Source organism: Puma concolor, chromosome A1 (assembly GCF_028749965.1).
Source record: "Puma concolor isolate L17-30 chromosome A1, mPumCon1.1.hap2, whole genome shotgun sequence".
Taxonomy (NCBI): Eukaryota; Metazoa; Chordata; class Mammalia; order Carnivora; family Felidae; genus Puma; species Puma concolor.
In genome coordinates this window covers 51,457,127-51,473,785 of record NC_141667.1, presented here as the reverse complement: position 1 = coordinate 51,473,785, position 16,659 = coordinate 51,457,127, and positions in this window count along the sequence as shown.

Sequence of the window (16,659 nt, the reverse complement as noted above, 5' to 3'; positions counted from 1 at the left end):
CTGTTTTGTGCCCCTCCCTGTTTTATATTATTTTTGTTTCCCTTCCCTTATGTCCATCTGTTTTATCTCTTAAAGTCCTCAGATGAGTGAAGTCATATGATTTTTGTCTTTCTCTGACTGACTGATTTCACTCAGCATAATACCCTCCAGTTCCATCCACGGAGTTGTTGCAAATGGCAAGATTTCATTCTTTTTCATTGCCAAGTAATACTCCATTTTATATATATATATATATATATATATATATATATATATATATATATGGCACATCTTCTTTATCCATTCATCCATTCATCCATCGCTGGACATTTGGGCTCTTTCCGTACTTTGGCTATTGTTGATAGCGCCGCTATAAACATGGGGGTGCATGTGTCCCTTCGAAACAGCACACCTGTATCCCATGGATAAATGCCTAGTAGTGCAATTGCTGGGTCGTAGGGTAGTTCTGTTTTTAGTTTTTTGAGGAACCTCCATACTATTTTCCAGAGTGGCTGCACTAGCTTGCATTCCCACCAACAATGCAAAAGAGATCCTCTTTCTTCGCATCCTTGCCAACATCTGTTGTTGCCTGAGTTGTTAATGTGAGCCGTTATGATAGGTATGAGGTGGTATCTCATTGTGGTTTTGATTTGTATTTCCCTGATGATGAGTGATGTTGAGCATTTTTTTCATGTGTCAGTTGGCCAACAGATGATTCTTTGAGCCTTCTTCAAAACATTTAAGGCCCTCCAGACTCTCCAGAAGGAAAACTGGGTGAATGGGGGATTCAAAAGGGGCTTTTAACTATTTATCCTATTATATAATATATATTACATATTACTATATATTAAATTTGGAATTGTATTTGAATTATATATATCTTTGAAATTTGACCAATGTGAACGTGTTGGTTATGAAATTAATGAAAGTAGAAACAGATAACTAAGACAAAACATTTAAAAAGATCTTACAAGGATCTCAGTCTCATGATTGCACTTTGCTCTGGACACAGAAAAAAGATGAGGCAGACAGTCACTAGCCAACCTGTTCATCAACACTTGGCACTCAGGGACTCTAGCTTCTTCCAAAATCAGAACCACTCTCAAAGAATGAGGATTTGCCACCAGTGAGGATGTTCAAAGAATTTGCTTTAGGCTCTGAAAACAATTCCAAGAGGAGTCTGAAAATCCTTTTGAGAAAAAGCAGTATCATTGAGGAGAGTATACATCTCCCCCAAGGTGAGATTTTGAAGGAGAAGAATTCACTGGACTATGTAAGTTCAAGGTCCATTTTTTTCCCCTTCCCTTACTTTCCTCTCCCCACCCCCCCAATTTGTCACAGTACAGTCTTCAAGTACCTAATCAACTATCACATGAAAAGATTAGACCAGACCAGGCATTGCAAAATCAAAACGCTTCCCAGTGCAGGCAGGTAGCATAAACATAGGAAGCTCCCAGGAAATATAACGGGTGTTGTGGGGACCACAGGAAAAAGACTCTGCCTGATCACCTGAAGCCCCCACACAACTTTATTCAAAACATCGTGTTGGGCAATGATCTTGTCTCAGGTCAGATATGGCGATAGTCTACCATTTTGCCTCTGCTGAATTAAGCTTTCTCTTTATGGATAAAAGAGAACTGAAGCCAGCACAGAGTTAGGAGGAAGACTTCAGGTCACTGGAAAGACTGATAAGCTTAATAATGGAAGTCCATCAACAATGAAATGGTTAGTTACAGGAGGAATGAGTTTCCTGTTGCTGGAAGGTATTCAAGGACACTAGTTGATTTTATGCTGGCTAGGTGGTTGACAGAGTTTCAAGCATTCAGTGATCACTGTGGAATTGATGATCTGGAAATTTCTTTCCTACCTAGAGATTTGATGGGTATGTGACTGATGAATGACAGATTCAGGGGAATATTCACATCTAACCAATGTTATGTTCACAGCCCTCTCTCTCTGCTCCCTACTTCCCCCTCTGTTTCCAACGATCAGAAGTGCTTCTTGACATAGATTTATTTTTTATATTTGTGAAAGGGAAACAAAAGACCTTTCTTCTCCCTTTCTCTTGTCTTCCCTAATCTTCCCTTCCTTCCTCCCTTCCTTTCTCTTTCTTTCTTTCTTTCTTTCTTTCTTTCTTTCTTTCTTTCTTTTCTTTCTTTCTTTCTTTCTTTCTTTCTTTCTTTCTTTCTTTCTTTCTTTCTTTTTCTTTGTCCCTTCCTCCCTTCCTTATTCCCTCCCTCCCTTCTTTCTTTCTCTTTCTTTCTTTCTTTCTTTCTCTCTCTCAGTCCTTTTCTTCTGCTAATATCCCCCCAAATTTCTCTAGGACACTATTCTGTCAGGTGGTTCTGATGAATCTCTACTTCCTACCCCAATATTGGACCATGTGACCCAGGCCTGTTCAATTGCTGGAATTTTATCCCTAGGCTACAGTGATTGATTCAGGCATATGATGGCCCAATCAGAGTGAATACAGGGACATGTACCTTCAGGAAGATAACCCCTTTTTCCACTAGACATCAACGTGGAGGACACAGAAATGGAGATGCTGCAGCCATCTTGCCACAATGTTTGGCCTGAGAATGAAGATTACCTGGAGGCCAGAGGAACTAAGAAATGGAGAGAGGCTGGGTCTGAAGCCTCTAGATCAACCTTTCTCTGGCTTTTTCTGTTATGTAAGATAATTCCTTATTTTGCTTAAGTCTTGAGTTGGGTTTTCTGTCATTTATCACCAAAATAGTTCTAATGAATACATTTGCCAGTAACAATATGTTCCTTTGGGTTTGAGAATAGAGAGAATTCTCAATCTGCCAAAATTCCCCATGAAAATGCAAATATTTTTGGGAAGGAGACTGATATAATGGGCAGAATCTAGGCCTTATAAAGATGGCAGGAATCTCAGAAATCTCCTTTCAGAAGTCCCCAATGATTTTCAAGTTTTCTTTCAGCAACAGAACACTTTTCAAAGAATATCATACACAGAATCCTAATATTATAAATATATCTTTTCTTGCCCATTCTACACTGGTTGTACAACATAGGTGCCACTAGGCCTTTGCACATGCTGTTTCCACTACCTAAAGCTGTTTCTACTGCCCATTTCCCCCTCCTCACCCTCAGCCAGTTTACTAAACAAACTCAACTTCTGGATAATTCCCTTTAAATGGTACTTGCGTTGAGATGCCGTCTCTGAAGCTCGGGGTTTAGTGCCCTGCTAATATACTCCCACATGACCCTATACTCCTCACCACAGCACCTATAACACACTGAGCTACAATCGCTCACATCTTTACCTGCCTGCCCACCTGGAAGTTGGTTCTGAGGGTAGAGATCAGATCTTAAGCACTTCTCTATATAACATATGTCATGCACACAAGAATTTGTTGAATGAATGCACGCATGGATGAATGGATGAATGAGATCTTGTGCCCCCACAGTTTAACCTCCAGGCAGAGATTGGGTTATAGAAGACAGAATTAATAGCAGTCTTCCCTACTTGCCTACAAACTATTCTTCCCCACCAGGCTTTCTCTGTTTCTAACAATTCTACTTCAGCATTTTGTTTCTTTGTGTTAAAGGACAGCAGTCACTTCTCTGAGGGCAAGCATGACATCTTGGGTCATCTTTGGGTGCATGACATCAAATCCCACTGAGATGTAAGCCTCATGAAAGCAGGCCTTTGTTTCCTCTGTTTTGTACAGTGAACAGTGCCTGGTAGGTAACAGGGCTCCAGGAACATTCGTCAAATAAATAAATGGATCAGATGGCACTCCTGCTGCAACAGAATTTAGAAGGTAGACCATTCAGTGATTTCCAAAGGACTGTATTCTGAGGGACTAATATTTTGAGAAAAGAAGAGTCTGTGTCCAAATAAGTATGCGATCCTCTGTGTGCGATCTCCCAGTTTTAATGACTCACAATGCATGTTAAAGACTAAATAATCCCTGTGGTGAAGATGCCCATTTAAGTTTCTTCAACCCAGAGGTTTCTAAATTTATTTGACCAGAACAATTGATGTTTATTTTGATGTCTTTAGTGTAACGCCCCTTGACCTCCCGCGGAACTGGTGTTTTAAGGAGCGCACTTTGGGAAATGTTACCCTAGAACAATTTGCTAATTTTTCAGTGGAATTATAATGGTTTACATCTGTACAAAAGTTTTCTATTTCAAGTGCTGGCTTTGCTACTATCTCCTTTAAGCTTCCCCAAACGCCAAGAGATCAATAAGATAGTCTTCCTATTTTGGAGATAAGAAAATCGAGGTCCAGACGGGTTAAGGGATTTACTCAAGGCCACACAGCTAGTTAGTGACAGAGATGAGAAGCGAATTCAAGTCTCATATTTATCCAGTTATCATTAATTAACACCTTAGCAGGTGTCTGTCCAATCTTTTTCCATAACCAGGAAAGCAAGTTGAAAGCAGCATCTTTCTCAAAGAAACCTGAAATAGATCATTTTGGCTTGGGGGAGACAGAAATGTTGAAGATGAGAATTATTGCTAAGAATTTGGATGGATCTTACTCCTTGTTAAAAACTTCAAAAGATTAAGGGTGACCCCAGGTCTCCTGCTTGTCTTTACTGTCTGTCACATGCATTCTTCATGCCCAGAGGTGGCACATTCATGGCACAATTGCCATCACGGCCCCTCCCTTGACCAAGACAGACATGGCTCAATCACTACCAACCACCGAGGCCCGGCATGGCCTGAGATTTCCTGAATCAAGGACTTCAGGCAGCCACTATTGACAGAGCAGAGCCGGCCCAAAGTTGAAGTCTGTTTGAGGGTTTTGCTTCTTCCTTCTACATAGTTCCCTTGGGCTAATGGGGTTTATAAATGTACTCCTTAAGTGTCGACTAAGGTTTCCTTTTTACTTGCCTGGAGGAGACATCTTTCAGACTTCAAAGAATTGGTGCTTATTTTTATAAGAATTCGGTGATACATATATATAAGTGAAAGAGCTTTGGAAACAAAGAATTAGACTACTAAAAGCATTATTATTGTGATTATTGCTCCTTTTCATCTGTCTAGACTAGAGACAGCATGCTTTATCTTCCTACTTTCTCTTTCTAATTTTGGCCCATTTGTTCTAACTATTGGTTGCTCCGTCCCAAATGACCTAAATAATTTTTTAAAAATCAACACTAAATTGAGCTTTACTTTAAATAGGCCATAGATACTCTAATAATTATAAACATTTTATTTAGAGTAAAGGGTAACTTAAGACGCAAGTTGAGAGCAAGCAGCACCCAGTTTAATTCCAACTATCATTGGATTTAGTACCTCCTTTACACCCAGGCAAGAGGGCCCCTGCCCAGGTACCCACACTTTAGAGAGACCCGTCTGGTCTCTCCTCCGACTATACCTCTCTCCGTGGAGTGAGGGCTCCTGGGGGCCAAGGACTCCTATCCAGCACCTGCACTCACCTCTTTCACACTAACTACCAAGCAGCCCAGGATTTCCTTTCTACGTGACCCTGAGCTCACTTCTGGGACCATGCAGCTCTCTTCCCTGGAGCCTACTCTTCTGAGAGGGTAGAAATAGAGCTTGGGGGTGGTGCTGGGTGTGCCCCCACCTGCACTCACGGCCTCTCGTTGTGTGAGACGGAGCTGAGACTGGAAGACAAGGAGGGGTGGCCAGGTCAGACTCTCCCCGCCCTGCAGTGGTCTATGGGAGACTCTAAACCTGGTCTCCAGAACATCATAAAGATCTATTTATTAAAGTAGGAGGACAGAATATATTTTATTTCATAGTTTTCTGGCTTGGTTTATATATTTTCAATATTCAAACATATGTGAGTGGGCCTCCATTTGTAACTACTCTTACTTTGAGCCCCGCAGATCTTAGATGTGGACCTGATTGGATCCTGTTGGCTCTTTTAGTTCTCAAAACAGCCTTACCTGATGTTTTTGTATGTGGTCTGTCATTCAAGGTCAATCTGACATATAATCCTAACTCTGGAGGAAACATGCAGCGATGGCTCTGTCTCTACATTGCATTTAAAAAGGCATTCATTTAGGGGCGCCTGGGTGGCTCAGTCAGTTAAGCGGCCGACTTCAGCTCAGGTCATGATCTCGCGGTTTGTGAGTTCGAGCCCCGCGTCGGGCCCAGTGCTGACAGCTCAGAGCCTGGAGCCTGTTTCAGAATCTGTGTCTCCCTCTCTCTGACCCTCCCCCGTTCATGCTCTGTCTCTCTCTGTCTCAAAAATAAATAAACGTTAAAAAAAAAAAATAGAGGGACGCCTGGGTGGCGCAGTCGGTTAAGCGTCCGACTTCAAACAGGTCACGATCTCGCGGTCTGTGAGTTCGAGCCCCGCGTCGGGCTCTGGGCTGATGGCTCAGAGCCTGGAGCCTGTTTCGGTTCTGTGTCTCCCTCTCTCTCTGCTCCTCCCACGTTCATGCTCTGTCTCTCTCTGTCCCAAAAATAAATAAACGTTGAAAAAAAAAATTAAAAAAAAAAATAGATAAATAAATAAATAAATAAATAAGGCATTCATTTATTTACTGAACACCCAGAAGGTTCTTCAGCTTTATGAGGGAGTTAAAATCTACCAGATGGTTTATCTTCTTTTCAATCAGATTACATAACACAGGTAGCAATGCTTGTAAACTGTAAAGTGTTATTCAAATATAAGCCATTTTTATCTCTGTTTTTCAGGGGGGAAAAAAGCATCTTACAGAGAGGATGGGCTGTGATTTCCTTCATCGCGGTATGACTGAGGTTGTCAGAGATCTCATTTGTGATTCTAATGAGAAGCAGGGAAATGAATGACTTTTAAAATGCCCTAGTTTTCCCATGGCCTTTTCATAAATGTGTATTTGGGGTCCCTATCACTGAAAATACATACCTGCATAAGGTAAATTATTTTCATTTCACATCCCTCAGGAGGACGTGTAGAAAGCCACAAGCAATACCAGCAAATGCATGGCCTTTGTATATTTCCACCTTTCCAGATTGTCTCCAAACATCTGAGCAGGTGCTCAATTTTCCCTGAAGCCTGGAAGCATATCAAGGCTGAGGAGCCCTCATCACGGCCAAGCAAATCAATCAAAACTGACTGAGAGCCCACATGACTGTCCAGGAGGCAGCAGACATAGTGGCTTAGGAGAACCCAGGGTGAAAGGAGAGAACTTCACTCAAGAGCTGTTTCCCAGTTATCCAGGCAGTGAGGCATAGGAATAATAGAAACCCAGAGAGCTCCCAAAGTTTATTCCAGTCTACAGCTCCTGCCCCTTTCTTCCTCTATACCCTTTTAACTCAGGCATTGACAAGTAGGCCGTGGACTTGAGAAATTGCGATTCTCAGAACCAATTGATGTCTATTTATCTCTTAGGGCTCTTGGTTGGCAGAGATTTACTGTTCTGTATATTTTGGCTTAGCAGCTACTATGTGCCAGGTTCTGTCCTGAGCCCTGAGAATAGTGATGAGTAAGATGAATACGGTCCCTGCTTTCCCGGAATATATTTAATAAGTTTTTTACTCTTTAAAGTGTGGCCTTTTTGAGATGTCTTTCCTAAACCTTCACTTCACTCCTAACTTACCCGCCACCACCAAAAAAATTTTTTGACATGTACCAGGCAATAAAGTAAAAATGAAAACAAAATAAGTCATGTTACAAGTACTACCAAAGAATTAGACCAGGTGGTATAATAAGACTGGAGGGGGCACATGATTAGCCTAGCTGGCCAGAGAAGGCTTACCTGTTACACTGAGTTCAATGTAACATTGAGCTGACACCCTCCGGGTGGGGGCCCTTGCAGAGTGGCCGAGTCCTGGCTACCCTCCACTGTGACTACTCAGCTTATGGGAAACACTTTTCTCCTGTCCCACAAATGACACAAGGATCATTGCTCGCACTGCTACTGTGTCTCCTGGCACCACTGTGACGAGCAGTTCCAGCCAGCCCTTGGCCTTCAGAGTCTTCTGGGCAGGGATATGCACCCCCAATACTGCCACATATTCATTCTTGGGGTTCTCTTGTATGCTTGGAAGTAGTAGAGGCTGTTGGGGGGAGTTTTTAGTACTTTCTACTCCTAAGACATCCCTTCATTAAATCCCACGTTCTCAAATTGCTGATCTTCCTCCTACAGACACTGGGGTAAATGGCAGGCAAGAGGGAACCATTTTGCTGACTCTCAGTAGCTCTCCATGAATGGGTCTGGTGTCTAGCACCTTTTTCTCCCCCAGAAGCCATGGGTACTTATCACTCATTGCTCTCAACTCTGGGGACTCAGTTAAGCCTCTGAGAATACAATGAAAGTCAATATAACGTCCTGGTACATTAGTTTATAAGCTTAAAAGCACTTAACTTTAGCGGCACCAGTGTGGCTAAAGTTGGTTGACCACCCTACCCTTGAATTTGGCTCAGGTCGTGAGCCCAGCATCATGGGATCAAACCCCACGTTGGGCTCCACTCAGAGTGAACCTGCTTGAGATTTTCTCTCTCTCTCTCTCTCTCTCTCTCCCCCCCTCTGCCCCCTCCCCTACTTGTGCACTCTCTCTCTCTCTCTCAAATAAACTTAAAAAAATGAAAAATAAAAAATAAATAAAAGCATTCAATTTTATTCCATCAATTGTATTTAAGAAGTAATAGGATCTCTTATCTTTTGTGGGAGAAGTGACTTCTCATAAAGACCAGCTGGTAGACACCTTTCAGCAGGAAGTGATTCACTCCTTCCTCGAGTCTCTGACTGGCCATCTCAGCAGGAAAGAAAGCCATCTTCCATTAGTGCTATCTGTTCTGGGCTTGGGAGGGGGAGTTGAGGCAAAAGTACCATGTATTCACAATCCCTGGACTAGGGTCTTATATTTGTAAAGGTCTTATATAGAAGGAGCCTCAGTAAATGCTAACCTCCTGTGGACTATAATGAACTCCCTTCCAGACTAGCGTGAGAACATGAACCACTCCATCACTGTATATTTTTCTGCATCATTCACATTAATGAGATTTGCTTAAATTAGACGAATATAAATGTGCATATATTTTCAGCCTTTCTCCAGAGGAAATGTGTTTGGGGGCACTTTATCTGCAGAATTGGATATAATCCAATTGGATTATATCCAATTCTGGGCCTTGCCAGATATTTACTTAAGGAAAATTGAAAATGATTCTGTGTTATATAAACTTTTCAATGAGCTTGACATTCCTTTACAACTAGGAAGGTTACCACTGCCTACTGTCCCGTGAATATTCACCATAGCCTGGACCTGGGGCCACATGGCCATGAGAGCATCCAACCAATCCGAGTTTGGCACCAACCTGGCTACCTGCCAAGCACAGACACCTAGTGATGGTTATTCACACCAGTGCTCCAAAATGAGGACTTATCTCTGGTCCTTGTGAGTGGAATACTTAATAAGGCACATAAACTCATTTAAAAAGGTGACTCACCCTGGTTAATGACCAACAATAAAATAATACAGTTATAACCCATTGTGTAAATGTCTACAAGAGGAAAGAACTTGACAAGGGCAGAATGTTATAATCATATTATGCAAATAGAAAAAAAAAAGTGCCTTTCTTTGACAGAATTAAGCTTGTCTTATGCCTGTCTTTTGTCTAGGTCTAGCTAGCCCCAGAGAGGTCTGTGAGCCCTAGGGTGAGGGGAAAGATGTGTGTATTCATTCAGTTATTTCCTACCTGGCAACAAAGTGAAAGTGTCATTTGAAGTTGAGACAATGTTGAAAAATCCTAAGTAATGGTAGGATCTCCTGCTCACTGTCAGAAGGGGAAGTCCCCTTAAGATCCTGTGGGCTATCCCCCACACACATTGAAATCCAAAAAGGTGAAGTGACTTCTTCAAGGCCACATGGCTAGTTGATGACAAAGTAGGACCAGCATTCTGGGTCCCAGACTCCTCGTCAAGTGCTCCTTCCCAGGCCCCAGTCAACACTCTTTTGATGGAAGCCCAGGTCCTAACATTTTCCACATCTTTCAATTTCTTGCTAAAAAAAAGATGTTCTTCTAAGTTAATACAAGAGTCCTGAAATATCTCATCACCTCTCTGGTGATAGGTTACTGGATTTGTACCACGGCTACGGCTTTCCAAAAGGATCTGCTTCTGGACATGTGCTCTGCTGCTGCTTCTGGGAGGTGTGGGAGAGAGACGCTCAAGACAGCATCAGCAAGAGCCATATGCTGAAGGAGGGTGAGGCCTCCTCTCAGGACTTCACTCCCAGAATTCCAGCCTCTGTTATTTCAGACCCACTTACTGCTTTGTAAATACTTCTTTTCCAGAATGGAAAAAGAAACAGCTTCTCTACAGCATAATAAAAGAAGCAGCCCCCAAATTAATCAAATTAATGGGGAAGAAAATCAATAAAGGTAATTATCACAAATAAACTCAAGGAAATAAACAACTTATTTACTGAATTATTCACTTTGCCACTAGGTGCTTTGACTTCAAAGAAGTGTAATTTAAAGGAGGTACGGGCTGTTCAAATGAGACCAGACTAGACAGGAATGGACATAAAGATGTATAAAAACAAGAGAGTCCAATGTGGGGCATTGAAAACAGGCACACTCATACATACTCCAAGAGTAGTCTTAAACTAACCCAACTTTTCAGGAAAGTAATTCGGCAATATGTATCAAGAGACTTAAAAATGTTCACGGTCTTTCAAATGGAAATTCCATTTCTAGGGAATTTCTCTTATGAAGATAATCAGAGAGAAGCTCAGAGATTTTGTAGAATAAAGTTCAATAGTTTTATATCACAAAGAAAAAAGGTGGGGGAAAGGAAAGAACTTACATATCTAATAATAGGAGGTTAGTGGATATTGCTGGGGCTTTTCTACCAGCCACATCCTAGTGGCCTTCCTGTTTGGGGGAAGGCCCCAGCAGGTAAGTCTTGATGGAGTCAGGGCTCCACTTCTTACTACAAAATGTGTCTCCTTGTAGGTAGGGTGGGACACATTTCCTGGCCTTGGCCAACAAGAGGCTTCTTCTCAGAACCCTGAAACGTAAGTACAAAAATGCTAAGGACAGATTGTTTCTGTGGTCAATCCTATATAGAGTGCACACTGCTGACTCTATCTTGACTTCTGCCCTTTTTCTTAGCCTATTTTTCTAGCCCTTCCATAGATTCTATGGCTACCAAGTATTGTTCCAGTAAATTCTTCTTCCATTCAATTTAGCCAGGGTTGGTTTTGTGGCTTGGAAACAAAAACTGTGCCAGACACAAGGAGAGTGATCAAATACATTATGAAACATCTTTTCAATATATTACTATTCATCTATCAAAATCCATGTTTTCAACACATATTTAAAAGCATGGAAAAGCCAACATTGAATGATACATAGACATTATGATCACAGTTCTATAAATCTACAGACATCTATATAATCATTATTATGATATTTATATAGCTACCTCTCTGTATGTGTATGGGAAAAAATACTGGAAGAAAATACACATAAATGCTAACAGTTCTTTTATCTGAGAAGAAAAATTACAGGTGATATAGGATGCTTCCTCAACCACCCAAGCTATTTTATCTTCAGAACTGGCTTATTTGTCACCTCCTCCAGAAAGACTTCACCAGTGTGCTTTAGGCCCCCTCCTTTGAGCTTTGAGAGTGCGTAATACATCCTTGTATCATAACACCGAATTGTAATTGCCTCTTTAATCTACCTGTCTTCCTGACCATTTTTTATTACCTACTCTCTATCCCTTATGCTCACATGGTGCCTGATCGTGGTAAAAATTCAATAAAATTCGCAAGTAGATGCATGCAAGAATTATTGTTATAAGGAAAAATGATGTGTGTTTTTTTTTTTAAAGGCTAGAAACAGAAGATATTCGGGTGAGAAGTAAAAAGAGACAGAAAACTATTACTTTCTAATGAGTAAATTACATGTGACAGCGAATTGACTATTTTGGACCCAGTGAAACAGACAGATGTTGTGTTGTCTAGTGTATTAGATTGGTGTAGACAGATAAACCATGGCTTTTTCTTGGTCTAAATCACTGTGATAACTGCCTCCCCTCTCCATTGTCACTTTGCTCCCAGAGATATTGCCTGTTTATCTAGCAGCTTCTGTCCTCTGAGTGTATCTTCTGAGATTACCATCAGCTAAATATTGCATTGTCTTTGGCCGATTTTCCTACATTGTAACTCCCCACCACATTTTCACTGCTTTTCTAGTTCCAGACAAGCTACAGACTGTTAATTTACCCTTGCCTCTGCCTTGCCCAAGGAAATTGAAAATAACTTTAATTTCCTAGTTGAGGGTTATGATGCTTTGTGTGGTTCAGAGAAAAAGAATAATTATTGTTTGATGGAATTAGGGAATATGAGGAGAGTTTCTGAAGTTAGTGAAGTTACACAGTAATTGGTCACTTGTCCACATATTTAGAAGTTGCTCCAGAAAACAGAGGTTTTGTCAACATCTGAGGTCTGTTTGAGACCTGGCCTCAATCTGTCAATTACTCCAGTAACCATATGCATAGACGTCAGCTCTGAATTTTGAATTCCATCGAAAGCTTTCAGCTGGCCTTGGAGACGCTATTGAGACCATTCTTGTAGTTACCTGTCTGACCACACAAAATGAAAGAAAAACTTCCTTTGGGGCCAATCAACCATCTCTGGAAGGACAATAAACAAGGCTACTGTCAGAATTTCAGAGGCCTGAGCCTGAGAATCCAGAAGAAAAGGAGGAGCAGAGAAGTCTTTGTTGGTAGGTGAGACCACCTGTAGGAATTTAATGGAAGTTTGGGCGTTTGGACTCGCTCAGTGCAGTCCTAGGATGAGCCTATGTGATGGGACTGGAGGAGGCAGAACAAATTGTTATTTCTCAGGGAGGAAAAAACAAACAGTAATTTTTGGCAGCTTGGATTTTTTGTTGTTGTCGTTGCTGTTCTGTCTTTGAGAGTTGTTTTTATTGTAAACATACATAAAGCTAGCAATAGAATAGTCAACAAGAATTTATTGTATACCTACTGTGTGATACAAACTGGGCTCCACATGTCAGTGAACGTAAAAGAAATAGCCTACATGCACACAAATGTCTGTGTATCTTGTCTTTTATTTTTACCTCGTTGTAATCATTACACGTATATAAATGTTTTATTTTGGCTCCACATTATTATGTCTCACACTTTCCCACGTTTCTGCATGGTCTTCTTGGTAAAAAGTTAATTCTGACAGAGGCGCCTGGGTGGCTCAGTCGGTAAGCATCCGACTTCGGCTCAGGCCATGATCTCATGGTTTGTGAGTTCAAGCCCCACATCGGGCTCTGTGTGGGCAGCTCAGAGCCTGAAGCCCGTTTCTGATTCTGTGTCTCTCTCTCTCTGCTCCTCCCCCACTCACACTCTGTCTCTCTCTCAAAAATAAACATTAAAAAAATTTTTTTTTAATTTAATTCTGACAAGTGACCATTCCCCTTCTGTAGGATAAATTGCTGAGCTAACAAACAGGATCAAGGAAAACACTTGTGTGGCATGTCACTTTTTTTCCTCCCATGGTAATTGTTTCCTGGGATAAATCCTCAGTGTGAGATTCTTCAGTCCCTGAAGAAGGCAAACGCAGTGGGTATATATACCATGCTTCATTTCTAGGACACTGGAATGCTTCACTGTATCAGATGTACCACTGTTTCTGGGTGCCATCACTGCCTCAGAATCCTTCTTAACACAATACTCCAAGCAGCCTCTACCATTCAGCCTTGGAGATACAACGGGGGGTGGGGGGGGGGGTTGCCACTTTCATTAGCTTCCCCTTCCTAAGAAATTAGCAGATTTTCCTTTTAGCTGACCCAATCTTCCCCGTGGTTTCTTACTCACTTTGTGTTTCTAAATATTCAATCCTCCCCCTTCCTATCCACGGTGTTCCATCAGAGCTCACTGTACCATGATGCAACCTGCCTGGATGCAATGAATTTCACCAGAGCTTAAACAAAAGCACTAAATTTCCTTTAGCTAAACTGTCAGCCTTCCTGACAGTTCAATGACCACCAGCAAGGGGAAAGAAACTTCCCAAAGCAATGAGGAAGAGGTACTGATATCTTTGTTATTTTAGTTAGAGAAAATAAGTTTAAAGCAAGAGTCCACCAAGGGTCAGTATCCTGGCCCCGCCCCAACCAGACACCATCCGCTGACCTCCACAAAGGAAAAGATGTGACTGGCCCTTGCAGTCATTTCTCCAGGAGTGTCAAGGTCTGGCCGATGCCTTTAACAGCTTCCTCTCCATCCACACTGAAAGCCCCCAGCACTCTAAAAAATTTTACTCCAGAGTTTCTCCAAGTTCCGCTTCTTTTCACTCCAAACCCTATTGCTCATTTTTTCTGATTTGTCCAGTGTAGGGGACATCTGCTACTTTGCTTTACCTAGTATCTCTCTCCTCTAGTTCACCGGATAACAGCCTCCATCTAGGGCATTGACATCCCTCACTATGCTTTTCATGTGAGGGTGGTAGGACTGCCAATTCCAGTTGCCTTCCCATCCCTCTGAAACAATTAGTATATGGCCCATCCTCAGTCCCCTGGCTAGAGAAATTGGTTCCACGTTGACCGAGGGACCCAAGATAGAGTGATCACAGTCTTTTCCAGAGTCCTAAGTCTTCTGAAATAGGTTGGGAGGGTTCTGCTTTCCTCCCAAGGTGGCTAGGTGTGATTACAATGAGCTTGGATTGACCGTGGCCACGCCCCCTTTGCCTTCTGCCCCAGGGTGGAAGATCAGTCACAACAGAAGAGAAGGAAGCCTTCCTAAACAGATGGGTGGGCTACAATGGGTGGGTCCTACTGGCAAATCGGGGTCTCTGAATTTAGTATGGGCAAGGGCAGGGGAAATAGTCTAAAGAATCTTTTGATTCTTCTAAAAGAAGAATCTTTTCTTCTTTCATTTATTTTTTTAAGATTTTTCTTTAAGTTTATTTATTTATTTTGAGAGACAGGGAGAGAGAGCAGGGGAGGAGCAGAGAGAGAGGGAGAGAAAATCTCTCGCAGGCTCCGAGCTGTCAAGCGCAGAGCCCGACGTGGGGCTCGAACTCACGAACGTGAGATCATGACCTGAGCTGAAACCAAGAGTCGGATGCTTAACTGACTGCACCACCCAGGCACCCCATGAAGAATCCTTTCTTCATTTAGAAGAATCTAAAGACTTCTTCATCCCAAAGTACCCAGAGCCCGTCTTCACCCCGCTAACAAAAGTGGGGCTGGTATGACCATTCTCAGAAAGAACTGGGTCACTGATATAGGTTTATTAACCAGATGGTCTGAGGTACAGCCAGCTGGTCTACTCAATGCTTGAAAGGCTGGCTTCTTAACAGAGGCCTGGACTGAGTGAGTGGGGCAGCTCCAACCTTGTTTTTCACAGGTACACAAGGGCACACTTGTTAGGAGTTCACAAATGTGATCATCCCAAATTTTAGGAATATCCCCTAAGGACCCCTAAATTCTTGTCAATAAACCTCTTTCCCTTAAGAAGGCAGTCTCTCTGGGATACTCGAGTTTTGACAGAGAGGAAACGTGATTGATGAGGACATTAACTGATCAGCCAAAACATGTGTGCTCACTGCCCCCGAACGTCTCAAGCACAGCTCTCTGCAAATACAGTTCCCACACCTCAGTGTCTTTCCTCCTTTCCCCCACGGATTCTAGGGACATCTGAGTTTTTTCAATTGTGCCACCTGCATCCAAAATCCATGCGTGGGTGCAGGCCGGCTGCAGGGTGATTTATTGACAAGGATGGTAGGTTGAGGGTCTCCCCATTTGGTATAGGACTTTTGGGTATGATTCAGTTGTTATTCAAGTGTACCTGGAAGCTTTATTGAGATTTATTTTTTCCTTTTGTCAGTAATCCCTCAGAAGGCCCACGTTTTATGAGGTAGTTTTAGTTAAGGAATGAAACTGAAAGGCTTCTGAATCATGCCATTTATTTATATTCAACTTCAATGACAATTACTAATTCATCCCAAAGTTCCAGCCAACACGCAACCAGAGTGATGACAAGTAACTGTGCTCCATGGCCATGCCACGCCATGTGTGTTAGCCACGTCAGGAAATGTTTTAATTACAAAATCTCGGATGGGCTCTGCCCTGGACCCAGGCCATAGATGGAGGTAGGTGACTCTAAGAACCCCGTCCTCCATGAAGCATTCTCTGAGCTTCTCTTCCTTCTGAGCTTCTCATTAGCTTCTGATCATTTGTTGCATCTCATTAATAAGCATTTACTGAGGGCCAGACACCAACCACGTACCAGACATTCTTTTTTTTTTTAAGTTTTTATTTTAATTCCAGCTAGTTAACATACAATGTTATATTAGTTTTAGGCATCTGATTAATTCATTCCTACACCCACCTCCCCTCTATAACCATCAGTTTGTTCTCTATGGTTAAGGGTCTGATTCTTCATTTTCCCTCTCTCTTTTTACCCTTTTTCTGGTTTGTTTCTGAAAGTCCATATATGAATGAAATCATACGGTATTTGTTTTTCTTGGACTGACTTAATTCATTTAGCATTATGCTCTCTAGCTCCATCCACGTCATTGCAAACAGCCAGATTTCATTCTTTCTTTAAATTTTTGTTAATGTTTTTATTTATTTTTGAGACAGAGAGAGACAGAGCATGAGCAGGGGTAGAGGCAGAGAGAGAGGGAGACACAGAATCCGAAGCAGGTTCCAAGCTCAGAGCTGTCAGCACAGAGCCCCACGCGGGGCTCGAACTCACAGGCTGTGAGATCATGACC